General features: G+C 57.5%; 1 long non-coding RNA gene across 2 annotated transcripts in view; it reads left to right on the forward strand.

The window, feature by feature from the left end:
* LOC133754330 (uncharacterized) overlaps nucleotides 1-13,611 on the forward strand; it is an 84,019-nt gene that overhangs the window by 35,764 nt on the left and 34,644 nt on the right. The window lies entirely within an intron of this gene.

Here is a 13,611-nt window from a genome sequence, read left to right on the forward strand (position 1 = left end):
CCATATGGGCACCAGTTCTAATCCTGGCTGCTCCACTTCCCATCCAGCTCTCCTCTATGGCCTGGGAAAGCAGGAAAAGATGGCCCAAGTCCTTGGGCCCCTGCATCTACATGGAAGGCCTGGAGGAAGCTCCTGACTCCTGGCTTCAGATCAGCGCAGCTCCAGCTGTGGCGGTCATCTGGGGAAGGAACCAGCAGATGGAAGCCCCCCCCCCCCCCACTTTCTGTAACTATGCCTTACAAATCAATAAATCTAAAAAGAAGATCAGCTTCGAGTGACATGGGACCCTGGAATGAGGCCTCGCCGCTGGCCTTCGTCTTTGGGTTCTGCTGCCCTTGGAGTTTCTAATGGGAGGGGAGGGGCCAGTTGGATGTTCTCCATCATCAAAGCTGCCCCTCACTCAGTTTGCCAGGAAGTCAGCAGGAGCTTTGCCAGAAGGCCAGCGTCCCGTTTCTGTCCCGGGCTCTCTGTGTCTGGGCACCTTGAGTCGTCATCTCCAAAGGCAGAGGCAAACCCAGGAGAGGCAGCCTGGGCCCCGGCGGGCAGGGAGAGGACTTGTAAGGACTCAGCCTCTGACCTCAGGCAGACGGCTTTGCCCCGAGTTTCCATTTCCCCTTCTCTGAACGTGGGGATGGTCCCATCAGGCACTTCTGAGGACGGGGCTTGTATGCATCACGTAGCCCAGGCCAGCATGCCGTAGGGGCAGAATGAATGTCAGCGGTTCCTGCCCAGGCAGGGCTGCCTCGGGGCTGAGGGGTCGTTTCTCCTGTGAGTTGTCGCAATCCACAAGCTCATCCCAACGAGAACCAGGCTGTGAGCAAAATGGAGTTGAGGGGGGTGGATGGCTCCAGACCTGGGGACGCGTGCACCCGAGCACCCTCAGACTCAACAGCGATCCTCATCAAAACGTGAGCAGGGCTGACCCTGGGTGGGGAGCGTTTGCTCCCTGCCGTGCTGTCAATCAGACGTCTCAGCCTTGAGCCCTGGGGTGCCTGCTTTCTCCTTGGAGGGCCTTTGCCTCTGATCAGGCCCATTTTCAACCACCTCCCAGACATGATCGCCGGGGCAGCCTGGGCCATGAGTTGGTGGCTTTGGTAGAGGCAGGAATGGCATTGTGGCTTCTCCATCTGCACTTGCTGCATCCCCTGAGGGCCCAGTGACAGCTCAGAGGTCCTTGAAGCCACAAATCCAACACCACCAGCACCTACTGAGGCTGCTATAGACCCCAACTTTTGTCTTCAGTTCCTTAAATCTTGTTACGGGTTTCTTTATAAAAAATGTATCTACTTGAAAGACAAGAGTGGCAGAGACATATAAAGGAGAGATACAGATAGATGGATAGATGATTGATGCAGAGATATAGATGATAGTAGAGACAGAAAAACAGAGAGGGGGGTGGAGAGAGAGTTCGATCTTCCATCCACTGGTTCACTCCCCAAATGGCTGCAACATCTGGGGCTGGGTCAGGCTGAAACCAGGAACCAGGAGCTCCCTCCAGGTCTCCCATGTGGGTGCAGGGGCCCAAACACTGGAGCCATCCTCTGCTGCCTCCCAGGCATGTTGGCAGGGAGCTGGATTAGAAGCAGAGCATCCAGGACTGGAACCAGCCCTCCGATATGGGATGCCGGTGTCGCCAAGTGGTGGCTTAACCCGCTGCGCCACAGTGTCGGCCCCAGCTAAAGATCATTTCAGCTGTGCTTGTTCCAGACTGTTTAGAAATACTCACGTGCGGGCGGACCGTGGCTGTGCAGTCTCCCCATGGTTTCAGCCCCCCTCTCCCAGTCACCGCTCACAGGCGGCATCGGCTGCATCGGCAGAGCCTGCCTCGTGGCTGGGCGGCCAGTGCCTCGTGGGGGCTCTTGGCTTGGATGTTCTGGAACAAAGCCTGGCAAACTGGAGCCCAGGAGGCAAATCCTGCTTTGTTTTGTTTCTTCAATTTTACTTTTTAATTGCAATGAAAAGCACATAACCTGAAACTTAGCATCTCAACCATTTAAAGGCAGAGAAACAGGTGGGGGGGTAAGAGAGAGAGACAGAGAGAGAGAATCTTCCATCTGCTGGTTCTCTCCCCAAATGCCCACAACAGCCAGGGCTGGGTCAGGCCAAAGCCAGGAGCCCAGAACGCCATCTGAGGCTCCCAAGTGGGTGACAGGGACCCAGGCACTTGAGCTGTCATTGGCTGCCTCCCAGGACACATCCGCAGGGAGCTGGATCAGAAGCGGAGCGGCTGGGATTCCCTCCAGCACCGGATGCCCGTGTCCCGAGCAATGGCTTAAGCTGCTGTGCCACAACGCCCCGCCCCCAACACAGCCTTTGGCAAGTATGCAGCTCGGACTGCTCGGCCTGCTCGCATCGTGGGGCCCCCCTGCCTGTGTCTGTAAATAAAGTTTTATTGGAACACAGCCACGCCCACTGCTTCCTTCCTGGGAGGCTTCATGGCCATAGCATCCGAGCCGGATGGTTGAGACAGGGGTTCTGTGGTGCCCCAAGCCTGATCCATTCATGACCCAGCTCTTCCCAGAAGACGTGTTCTAGAATGATCAGAACGGCCACATCCTGCTCAGAGGCCCCAGGCTGAGGAGGCTCTGTGGCTGCCATCCAGCTGCCTCAGTCTCTCCTTTGTGACAGGACAGACCAGACCAGAATTGTCACCGATCGGAGTGGTTGTGACTTGGCTGACCACCTTTCTTGGGGCGAGCACCCCTTTTTAAAAAAAGATTGATTGGGGGCCGGCGCCATGGCTCACTTTGCTAATCCTCCGCCTGAGGCGCTGGCATCCCATATGTGCGCCGGTTCTAGTCCTGGTTGCTCCTCTTCCAGTCCGGCTCTCTGCTGTGGCCTGGGAGGGCAGTGGAGGATGGCCCAGATGATTGGGCTCTGCACCCACATGAGAGGCCAGGAGGAAGCACCTGGCTCCTGGCTTCAGATTGCTGCAGCACTGGCCATAGCAGCCATTTGGGGAGTGAACCAACAGAAGGAAGACCTTCCTCTCTGTCTCTCTCTCTCACTAACTCTACCTGTCAAATAAGTTTAAAAAAAAAGATTGATTTATTTGAAAGACAGAGTCACACACACACACACACAAACACAGAGAGAGAGAGAGAGAGAGAGCGCTTCCATCTCCTGGTTCACTCCCCCAGATGGCTACAATAGCCAAGCTAGGCCCAAAACCAGGAGCCAAGAACTCCTGCCATGTGAGTGCAGGGGCTCAAGCACTTAGGCCATTTTCTACTGCTTTCCTAGCCCATAGGAGGGAACTGGACCGGAAGTGGAGCAGCCGGGACTCAAACCGGCACCCACATGGGATGCCGGCATTGCAGGAGGTGGCTTCACCCGCTATGCCAGAATGCCGGCCCCAAGCTCCCCTTTCTGAGTCACCACCCATCCCTGGCGCCACCAGAAGCCAAGGCCGCACCCCATTCTGCCTCATGACGCAGCCATTTAGTGCTTCAAACTCCAAGGTCCCTGTCCCTTTCCTAGACACCATGTGAGGCACGCAAGGCTGTGCTGCAGACAAAGCAACCCTGCAGTAGGGAGGCAGAGCAGAGGGCTGTTTCTCTCCTAGGTGGCACAGCCACACCCCACCAGTCTTTCCAGGGCCCCAGTTCCTGGGGGCAGCTGGGAAGGAGGGTGAAGGAGATCTGCCCGGGGTCTCCAGCCCTGACTCGGACTGTCCATTTGCAAGAGCCGTGCAGGGCCATGTTACTGCCCAGGAGGCCCGGATGTCTTCAGCCCCATTGAAGAAGGGGCCCAGGTTTTGGGTGACTGCGGCTGGTCTTTGCCACAAACTCTGATGCCTTAACCTGGTGTTTGGGGTCCACGCGCGTGTGTGTCCAGCTTTGGGAGTGGAAAGGCTGAGAGAGCACGATCCAGAACAAGTCCAGCCTCACATCTTCCTCCTGGTCCAGCACAGCCCCGGACACAGGGCCAGTGCACAGGGGTGGAGCCACGAGCAGGGTCCCTCACTCAGCTGGCAAATATCTGGTCACATTTACCACATACCAAGCTCTGTTCTGGGCCATGGAGACCCAAAGACACACTCAGCTGCTCTGCCCTGACACATTTTTTTTCTTCTTTGGGTTCATGGAGGAGGAAATTACCTTAATGCCTCAGGGCCCTTGCACGTGCCATTCCTGCTTCCTGGAATCCCCTCCCCCCAGCTCTCCTCTTCGCTTGCCTGGCCAGAACCCACTTTGTGTCTCTTCCTAGGAAGAGACACGGACAGGGTAGACTGTTCCCTTCACCCATGCAAATACTCCTCCTTTGTAAATGTTAGCACAGCTGCATGAAGTAATGTTTTCCCTGCATCCAATCTAGTTTCAGGTCGGTTACCACTGTTGAGTTTCTAAGCTCCATGATGACAGGTGCATTTCTGGTTGCTCAGAGCCCTAGCAGAATGCCTGGGTGCAAGAGACACGGTGTCTTGTGCTTGTTAAAGTTCCAAGCAGCGCTGTCACCAGCTCACAGCTGAGAAGGCTGAGGCTCGGAGGCGCTGGGTCCCTGGCCTCGGCCCACACAGGGCCTGAGCCTGGGCACTGGGGCCTCTGCCTGCCTGCCTCCGGTGAGCGCCTTTGCCTTCACAGCTTTGCACAATTAGAGCAGCACACGGTGCATGCTCTCACGAGGTATTAATAGGGTATGTTTAAGGGGTGGTGGGAGGGCAGAGGAGGGTGTGACTGACTCAGGCTGGGGGAGCGATGGCTGCCTGGAGGAGGCGGCGACCTTGAAGGCTCAGAAACCGTGGGCAAGTTGGAACAGCTACAGGGAATGCGTGGGAGCGTGAGAAATGAGACCAGAGGCAGCGCTGGCTGGGACACCCCCGCTCTGGGGTGCCAGGGGGTTTGGACTTAGCTGGGCTGATGGGAGAGAACTCCCAGGCACTTGCGAGCTGAGGAGTGAGGCGAAGCAGAAGGTTCTGTCAAGATCCTTGCCTGAGGTCCGGGCTGCAAACTGGCACTTGCTGGCAGGCAGGCAGGCTTGGCCGGGCTCACTCAGGATCTTAAAATGGAATTTGTGGCCAAGTGTATTAGCATGGATTTAAGGCCAGTTGCTGAGCCAAACACCCAACATCACAGAGGCTTACACGACACAGGAGCATGGATTTTCTCTCTCGCATGATCTAAAGGAACCAGGCACCTCGGCCCAAAGGCATCTCCCTTGCCTACATGGTCTCAGGTGGCCAAAGTCATGGGCGGTCCCCCAAAGAGAAGGGCTGAGTGTGCCCAGAGAACAGTCTTTCTCCCAGCCGAACTTGCAAATTCAGGAGGTTCTGCCTTCTCTGGGACAGGAGGAAGAACCCAGCAGTACTGGTCGCATGTGGCCACAGTGGACTCCAGCCCCGCAGGGTGGGCCGCTGTTCTCCAATTTCCCGCAGTCTCCGCCACTACCTTTTGTGTCCCTGACCCTGTGTGGCGGTTGGCATCAGTCATCTACACCAGCCCCTCGTGAGTTCACGGCCATGCCCTGAACAAAGGATGTCCTGGAGGCCACGGAGCTGGGACCCGTTTAGGCAGAGTGGCTGGCACGAGGCAGTACTGGCTCAGGGCAGTCTCAGCCCAGGCTTGGGATGGAAGTGTCACTTCCTTCCTCCACCCTGGCACGTGCAGTCACCTGCAGAATCCTGGGACTGCAAGGAAACCTTCTTGGAAATAGGGGTGGGATTTTGTGCACCTGCTTTCCTGGGGCATCCCCAGAGGGGAGGGAGTGTGCCCAGCCTGTCCTCTGTGGGGCTCTCAGACCCCTGATGCCATCCAGAAGGGGCTGATGCAGGCACGAGGGAGCCACGCTCCTGCCCAGCTGCAGGTGCGTTTTGTGTTTCAGCCCCGTGGGAGCTGTGGCATGGGTTCTCCCCATCCCTGCTGGGACCAGTCATTGAAGAATGGTTTCCTGCACAGGGGCACTGGCCGCCGTGGTCATTTCCATTATTCTGACCCCAGGGTGAGGTGGGACAGGGGTGTCTGGTGTCTGTGTTCTGGGCAGGTGTCTGTGAGTCCCCTGGAGCATGGGCAAGCTTGCTTCCTCACGGGCGCAGAAGCCCCGTGGGCAGGAAATGGCATTGGGATGGTAGACCCTCAAGGCTGTGGTGGTACAAAACTTCCCCATAGCACTCTGATTTTGTTTGCTCCACCTGAGCCCCAGCTACCATCATGGGTTCTGTGCCTCTGGGAGCCACATACCTGTGGCCTCATTCCCTGTTGACTACCGGCTCTCTGGGGTCCCAGCCCTCCTTGCCAATCCCAGGTTTCCCAGAGGCCTCCTTTGCGTGTGGGGTCTGGGTTGCTTATGGGTGACTCCCCTCCTGACGGGGGAGTGAGCATCAGAATACGATGCTGCCCCCTTTTGGGTTTCCATAGTGACAGGGCCTCTCAGAGAGCATCTGAGGATTCTGCTGACTGCACTGGAGGTCCGTGGGAGGTCCCACTGCACAGCGCCGGCTCCACGGTGCATCTGTCACCTGGCTGGCCCCACTCCTCCCACCTGGGCTTCCCAAGGAGTTCCTGCCTCACTCACGCAAAGCCCCCTCTCACTCCCCAAGCCTTCCCTGTGGCAGTGGACATGCAGCCCCATAGGCACAGGTGTGTGTGTGTGTGCAGTGTGTATACGTGCACAGGTATGTGTGTACACATAGATGTGTGTACATATGCACAGGTGTGTGTATGTGCAGTGCAGGTGTGGGTACGTGTGTATACAAATGTGCATACGTGCAAAGGTGTGTGTACACAAGTGTGTGCAGTGTGTGTGTGTGTGTGTGTGCCCGCACACGCACTGGGATACTCTGGTGCAGGCACATCAATGGAACACTTTCTCAACAGAGTCATTTCTGTCCCTGGGAGGAATCCTGGGGCCAGCAGCCAGGACAAGACAGTCGCTTCACTCAGTCACCCTGCGTAGCGGGCTGAGAAGTCGGCCACTGTGCCCATTTTACAGATGAAGAAACTGAGGCTGAGAGCAGTGCAGCAACTCCCCCAGGGTCCCCCGCTGGGGAGGTGTGCCCTGAGCCTCGGGGGCAGCCCTGCTGACCTCACAGCCAGGCCTCTTCCTGCTGCAGCTCTGCCTCCTCAGAGATCCTTTGCTGGGGCTCGGCCTTGAGTTTGCTTCTGTGGTGAGCCTGGCCTGGGATGGCAGAGGCTGGGGGCAACAGCAAAGCCCTGGTTTACAACAGCAATCAGATAGGAGGGACTTCACACAGGTGGTGGAAACAGAATTCAAATAGGAGCTTGAGTGCAAAAACAATTTGGAAATCCATGCATTGTTTTCCAGAAAACACATTTTCTGTGAAATTGTGAAGACCTCTGTGTGCATGAGTTCCAAGCTGTTTTTTATTTTATTTATTTGGAAGGAAGGTGACAGGGTGGGGGGTGTGAAGAGAGAGATCCTTCATTTGCTGGTTCACTCCCCAGGGCTGTGTCAAGCCGAAGCCAGGAGCCAGGCGCTCCATCCGGGTCTCCCATGTTGGAAGCAGAAGCTCAAGTACTTGAGCCATCAGCTGCTGCCTCTCCCTTAGCAGGGAGCTGGACCAGAAGCGGAGCAGCCAGGACACAAATTGGCAGTTGGCATATGGGCATCTCAAGTAGCCGCCTAACCTGCTGAGCCACAAACCTGCCCTTCTGGTGGTCTAATGGGGACACAGGTGATGAACACACACACATAGACACATCTGTTCCCACAGGCGGGGTGAGGGCTGCCGGGACACACATGGCGCCATCAAGGGCATGGGGACGCTGTTTGATAACGGAGGGTTGGGAAAACCTCTGGGAAACCGGACAAGCATGTGCAGTGCCTGAGCCTGGACTGCAAGTGACAGGTGGAGGGAGCTGCGAGGTGGCTATGGGGTCTGGAGTACATGAGGCAGAGGGGTGGGGTGGGGCCAACAGCTTAGGCCTGGCCACACGTTAGGGTCCCCTGGACCCCAACCCTGGGGGGCACTGGTTGGCCAGAGCTCCCCAGGTGACACAGCAAGGATGGGCCCCTCCTGCCTAAGACCCCCGCAAGCCACGGTGAGGACTCGAGTTTTTGTGTAAGTGCAATGAGAAGTCCTTAGGGCAGGCAGGGGAGTGGTGTGATCCAGTTTACCTTTCTAGGGGGTCCTCTGCCAGCCAGGCTGCGGCAGACGGAAGGGGCATGAAAGTGGAGGCAGGGAGGCCCCAGGAGACCCCGCCCCCGCTGACCGGGCAGTGGCAGCTGGCAAGGGAACCGGGCTTGGCTCTGGTGGTCAGCAGTCGGAAAGCAAAGTGTCACCAGGGGCTGCATTCCTTCTGGAAGCTTCCAGGGTGGGGGTGGGGATCTGTTAACTTACCTTTCCCAACTGCTAGGGGCTGACTGTACTCCGGGCCTTGGGTCCTCTCCTCCATCTACAAAGCCCCTCCATGCACCCCCTGGCTCTGTTACCCCGTTTTCTGCTTCCCTCTGACCCTCGCCCTCCTGCCTGGGAAAATCCAAGCTGATCTCCTCCGCTCTCTATCATTAACTTAATCAGATCTCTCTCTCTCTCTCTCTCTCTCTCTCTTTCAAGATTTTTTAATTTATTTGAGAGGCAGAGTTACAGAAAGTGAGAGGAAGAGACAGAGTCTTCCGTCCGCTGGTTCATGCCCCAGATGGCCACAATGGCCAGAGCTGAACTGATCCAAAGCCAGGACCTAGGAGCTTCCTCTGGGTCTCCTGCACGGGTGCAGGGGCCTAAGGACATGGGCCATCTTCTACTGCTTTCCCAGGCCATAGCAGAGAACTGGATTGGAAGAGGAACAGCCAGGACTAGAACTGGCGCCAATATGGGATGCCAGTGCTGAAGGCGGAGGATTAACCTACTGTGCCATGGCACCAGCCCCCTGCGGAGTTCTTTTCACCATGGAAGGCCAAGGATCGCATCTGGGGGAAGCACAGCTTGCCACGGTCAGGGTTATGACTGCAGGGGTGGGTCTGTGATGTGGAGATGTGGGGGAGCTCCCTCAATCCCTAGGGGCCCTCAGGCATCTCCCTGTGTGGGCACAGAGACACCCTGGCCCTCCTCTCCATGCTCAGACACTGTGCCGACTCCTAAGGAGAAGGCCAGCGTGCAGCCTCCAGCCCTGGCCCTAAGGGTCCTCCAGGTGCTGCATGCCCCTCCCTGGGACCCCATGGCAGCTTGGCCTCCATCTGGTCAATCAGATCACCCCCTCCCACCTCAATAGTGTTTTCAGAATGTGCCCATTTCCTGCGGCTGCTGTCCCCAGCGACCCCGAGCTCGTGTTGTCAATCACCCTACAGTTCTGCAGGCCATGGGTCTGGTGCAATCTCCAAGCCAAAGTGCTGGCAGGCAGCGCTGGAGGCGGGGTCTTTGCCTCCTGGCTCTGGGAAGCACCCAGCCCCCTGGAGTGCTCGGCCTGCTGTCCTTGTTTCCCTGCTGGCTGTGCACGGGGTGGGGGAGGGGTGCTCTCCGGGCTCCCTGGTGCCCTCACCTTCCTCCATCCTCCAAGCCAGCCCCAGTGGGCGAAGCCCTCGTCCTGCTGTGGCTGTGTCTCCCACTGTCGGGTCAGTCCAGGGGATGTTCTCTGTAGTTCCTGATTTCGTGGGGCCCACTTGGGTATTCTGGAATGATCTTTCCATCTGCAACCCCGGTCACGTCTGCAAGGTCCCTTCTGCCGTGTAGAGTAACACATCCATATCCATAGGTTCCTAGGAGTACAGCGTGGACATTTTTGGAGGGCATTAGAGTGCCATAATAACTATCATGCACTAAGGCTTACTATGCCCCAGAAGGATCCGCCACGGAAGGTGCCCATTTTATAGGTGTCGAAACTGAGGCACAGAGAAGGCAGGTGATGTGAAGGGTTGATTTGCGTTTACCCCCCCCCCCATTTATATGCTGGAATCTTAGCCCTCAGTGCCTCCAGATGTGGCTTATTTGGACATGGGGTCTTTGCACAAGCGATTGAGTTAAAACCAAGTCATTCCGGGGGCCACCGTTGTGCTGCAGAGGGTTAAGCCGCTGCCTACGACACCTGCATCCCGTATCCGAGAGCCAGTTTGTCCCTGCTGCTCCGCTTCCAATCCAGCTCCCTGCTAAAGCACCAGGGAACGCAGCAGATCATGGCCCAAGTGCTTGGGTCCCTGCCCATCATGGGAGAGCCTAGTGAGCCAATCCAACCCGCAGGCTAGAGCTGCCAAAGCTGGATTCCAATCCTCCTTGGCTCATGGCCGGTTTCCCTCTCTGCCTGGTCTCCAGCTCTCTCCTTTGTGGGTTCTTCGTCTCTGCCCCTCCCTCCAGCTCTCTCAGCCCCCTTCTCCCCCCTGCAGCCTGAGGACCCCTCCCCTGCTCCTCCACCTATGCGCCCCCTTCCCCTCCAGCCCCTGCTCCTCCCAGGGCACCCCCCGCACTGACCGAGGCCCAGCCACACGGGGGTTCTAGGATGCCCAAACTGCCCTCGATGGCTTCCCAGTCTGAGAGAGGAGGCCCGAGCTGCAGGAGGAGCGAAGCTGGGCGCTGCCCACCACCCCAAGGCATAGCTGAGGAGCGGGCACTTGGGAGGGCCCTTCCCAGCCCCATCTAGCTTCTCAGATTCCCCAACTCAAGCCGTCACCACTGCGGGCAGCCATGCTTTCTTTTCCCAGCTCTTTCTGGCCGTGCCCCTTCTGGGCGTTCTGACTGGCCCCGCAAACCGGATATGTGACCCGAGCTTCTCCCTCCTGGGACTCTGAGGCAGATCAGGCACTGCAGGGCGGAGTCAGCACAGGGCCTGGCTGGGTACCCAGGCGTGAAGTTGGGCTGCGAGGGGCGCTGCCCCAGCCCCAGATGTCTCTGCTCCTCGGCCCTGCCTATGAGCGCTTCCAGGCCTGCTCAGACCTCGAGTGCCGCCCCACCCTTCAGTTGCCCCAGTGCCCACACGGCCCCTGTGGCTCCTCGGGCAGGGGCTGCTCATGGCTGCTGCAGGGCCTTTGCACCTGACCTGCCTCCTGCCTGGGAGGTTCTGCCCTTGGATCTTCACATGGCCGCCTTGTCCTCACGGAGGACACCTCGTCCGCTGGGGCACTCCATCATGCAGGCTGTGTTGTTTCATTCGGGGTGCACATCACCATCTGCTGTTTATCTGTTTGCTTGTTTACTGTCTAGCTGCCACGTTGGAACGAGAACTTCATGTCTGATTTACTACAGATTCCCCAGAGCCTCCAGCCTGTAAGTGGTGCTGAATGAATGTTTGTTGATTGAATGCAAGAAGGAAGTCAAGGGGTTAGGTAGCATGGAGTTCAGCTGATGTCATTCTCTCATGCAAGACCCCGACTGTTTCTTTTTTTTAAAGAGTGACTTTACTTACCTGAAAGGCGTAGTTACAGGAAGTGGGGGTGAGATCTCCCTTCTGCTGGTTCATGCCCCAGTTGGCCTCAACAGCCAGGGTTAGGCCAGGAGGAAGCCAGGGGACCATCTAGGTCTCCCACATGGGTGGCAGAGGCCCAAAGCACTTGGACCGTGTTCTGCTGCCCTCCCAGGTGCATTAGTCTGGAGCTGGCTGGGAAGGGGAGCAGCCAGGGGTCAAACGGGCATCGCAGGCAGCAACTTAACCTAACCCACTGCACTGGTAACACAGGCCCCAGGACCCTTACTGTTGTCTCAGGCTAAAGGAGGCTGAGTGGGGTGGGGACCGGGCTTCCAGGCTGCAGCAGGTGGTGGCCAGAGCAGGGCCCCTCTGCTTCTGCCTGAGCTGCCCTCGGGTCTCCTTCCAGCAGCCCAGTGCCTGTTCTTGGTCCCGAGGGCCCAGGAGCCTGTGTGTGGCTCTCACAGTCCTGCAGGGAGTGGGGGGCTGTGGCTGGACGAGGCCCCTTGTCTGAAGCCAATTCTCACATTGGATAAGCCGATTGAGGAGACTGTTTCATGGGAGGGTGGTGACTTGCCTTCCGTCTTCCTCTCTCTCTCTCTGGTTTGTTTTTTAAAAGCGCCATTGTATTTATTAGATCTGCCATCACAGGCTGTCCCTTGACGTGCTTCGTGCTGTGAAGAGACAGCGCCTGCCACCAAGCCTCACTCGGCGGCTGACAACATCCTTGCCTGGCGCACACACGCTCACGCGTGCACACAGGCTGTTGTCGAGCACACAGGGGCAGCCCTGGGGGCAAAAGTCCCTGTCTTTTTGCGGAAGACGGATGGGAAATTCTGCTTCCTTGCCAAGAGAAGAGGCTGCGCAGACACGGGCAATCCAGAGTCCCAGGCCCCGGCCTGGTCGAGCACCTGGGGCACCAGCAACTTGGCCTTGAAGCCCTGGAGTTATGCAAACTTCTTTTCCATGCTGGCCAGCCAGTGGAGGGGGTGGAGAGTGGCAGGAAGCCCACAGAGAAAGGAGGTGTGCGGGGAAAGCAAACGCAAAATGCCTGACTAGTTCACTCCATGAGTAATCAACCCTGAACAATTGAGGAACTGACTTGTCACTGCGAGAGTCTCAGTGTGGAGCAGCCGCTGCTGGAAGGCAGGGCCCAGACAGAAGGGCTTGGCAGGGTTTGGAGAGAGGACCCTGGATCTGCAGAACCGAGGCTGGGCTGAGGGCCTGGGAGGCTTGGGGATGTTTTTATGACATTTTCAACCACAAGGGCCAAGGCATCCCCTGGCTAGGGAAGGTGGCGGCCAGGGGAGGCGAGGCGGCCGGAGGGGAGCAATATTTCTCTCCCAACAGTAAACAAGTGCTGAATAAACCCCAGAAATGACACCCAGAGAGCGTCTGTGGGAGGCTCCGGAGCTGCTTGTCTTCAAAGAGTTATTGGTTTTGTTCAGGCTTCATCTGATGCTTGCTTAAAAAAAATTAGGTTTTGTTTCCCCTCTCACCGCAGTCTGGAGGGAAGAATCAGCACCCAGCAGTTGTCTCGTGCCATCATTTAGCCGCCAGTGAACAAACTGACAGCGACCGGGCTCAGTAAACAGATGGTGGGGTGGCGAGACCCAGCCAACTCCACGCTGCCTCCTGGGGGGGGGGGCTGTCCGCTGGGGGGCGCTGTCTCATCCCCAGGCCGCAGGGACCCCAGGCTGTGTCTTCGTGGTGGTCTAGTTTGTGAGTGCATCGTACGCACAGATGTGCAAGAGCAGCAGTCAGGAGCTTGCCTTGCCGGGGTGAGGGTGGGCAGCGCCGTGAGGAAGCTGTTCGGGAAGCCCATATCCCCTAGCTAGGTGCCTCAGTTCGAGTCCCAGCTCTGCTCCCAGCTCCAGCTTCCTGCTAAGGCAGCAAGTGATGGCTCCAGTACTTGGGTCCCTGCCACCCACGTGAGAGATCCTGATGGAGTTCCAGGCTCCTGGCTTCAGCCTGGCCCAGGCCCCTGCTGTTGAGAGCATTTGGGGGAGTGGATGAGAGATTCCTCTCTCTCTGTCTCTCTCCTCTGCCTTTCAAATACATGAAATAAATAAATAGAGAAAGAGAGGGAAGAGAAGAGAGAGAGAGAGAGAGCTGACTCTGCCCCTGGCATGCACGAGCTGGAAGCCCTGGGGCGGGGTCTCCGTTCCTCCGACCTCTGTTTCTGCAGCTGTAAGGTGGGGAAATTCTCGTTGCAGCTATGGCTGCTTTGTGTGACAGTAGCCACTCATTGCTCTGGTTTCCCAGGCTGCTTTGCCCTTGGATTGGCCACTGGACCAGACTGACCAGTTGGGTACAAGAGGAAGAG

The sequence above is a fragment of the Lepus europaeus genome (genome assembly GCF_033115175.1).
Source record: "Lepus europaeus isolate LE1 chromosome 21 unlocalized genomic scaffold, mLepTim1.pri SUPER_21_unloc_3, whole genome shotgun sequence".
Lineage (NCBI taxonomy): Eukaryota > Metazoa > Chordata > Mammalia > Lagomorpha > Leporidae > Lepus > Lepus europaeus.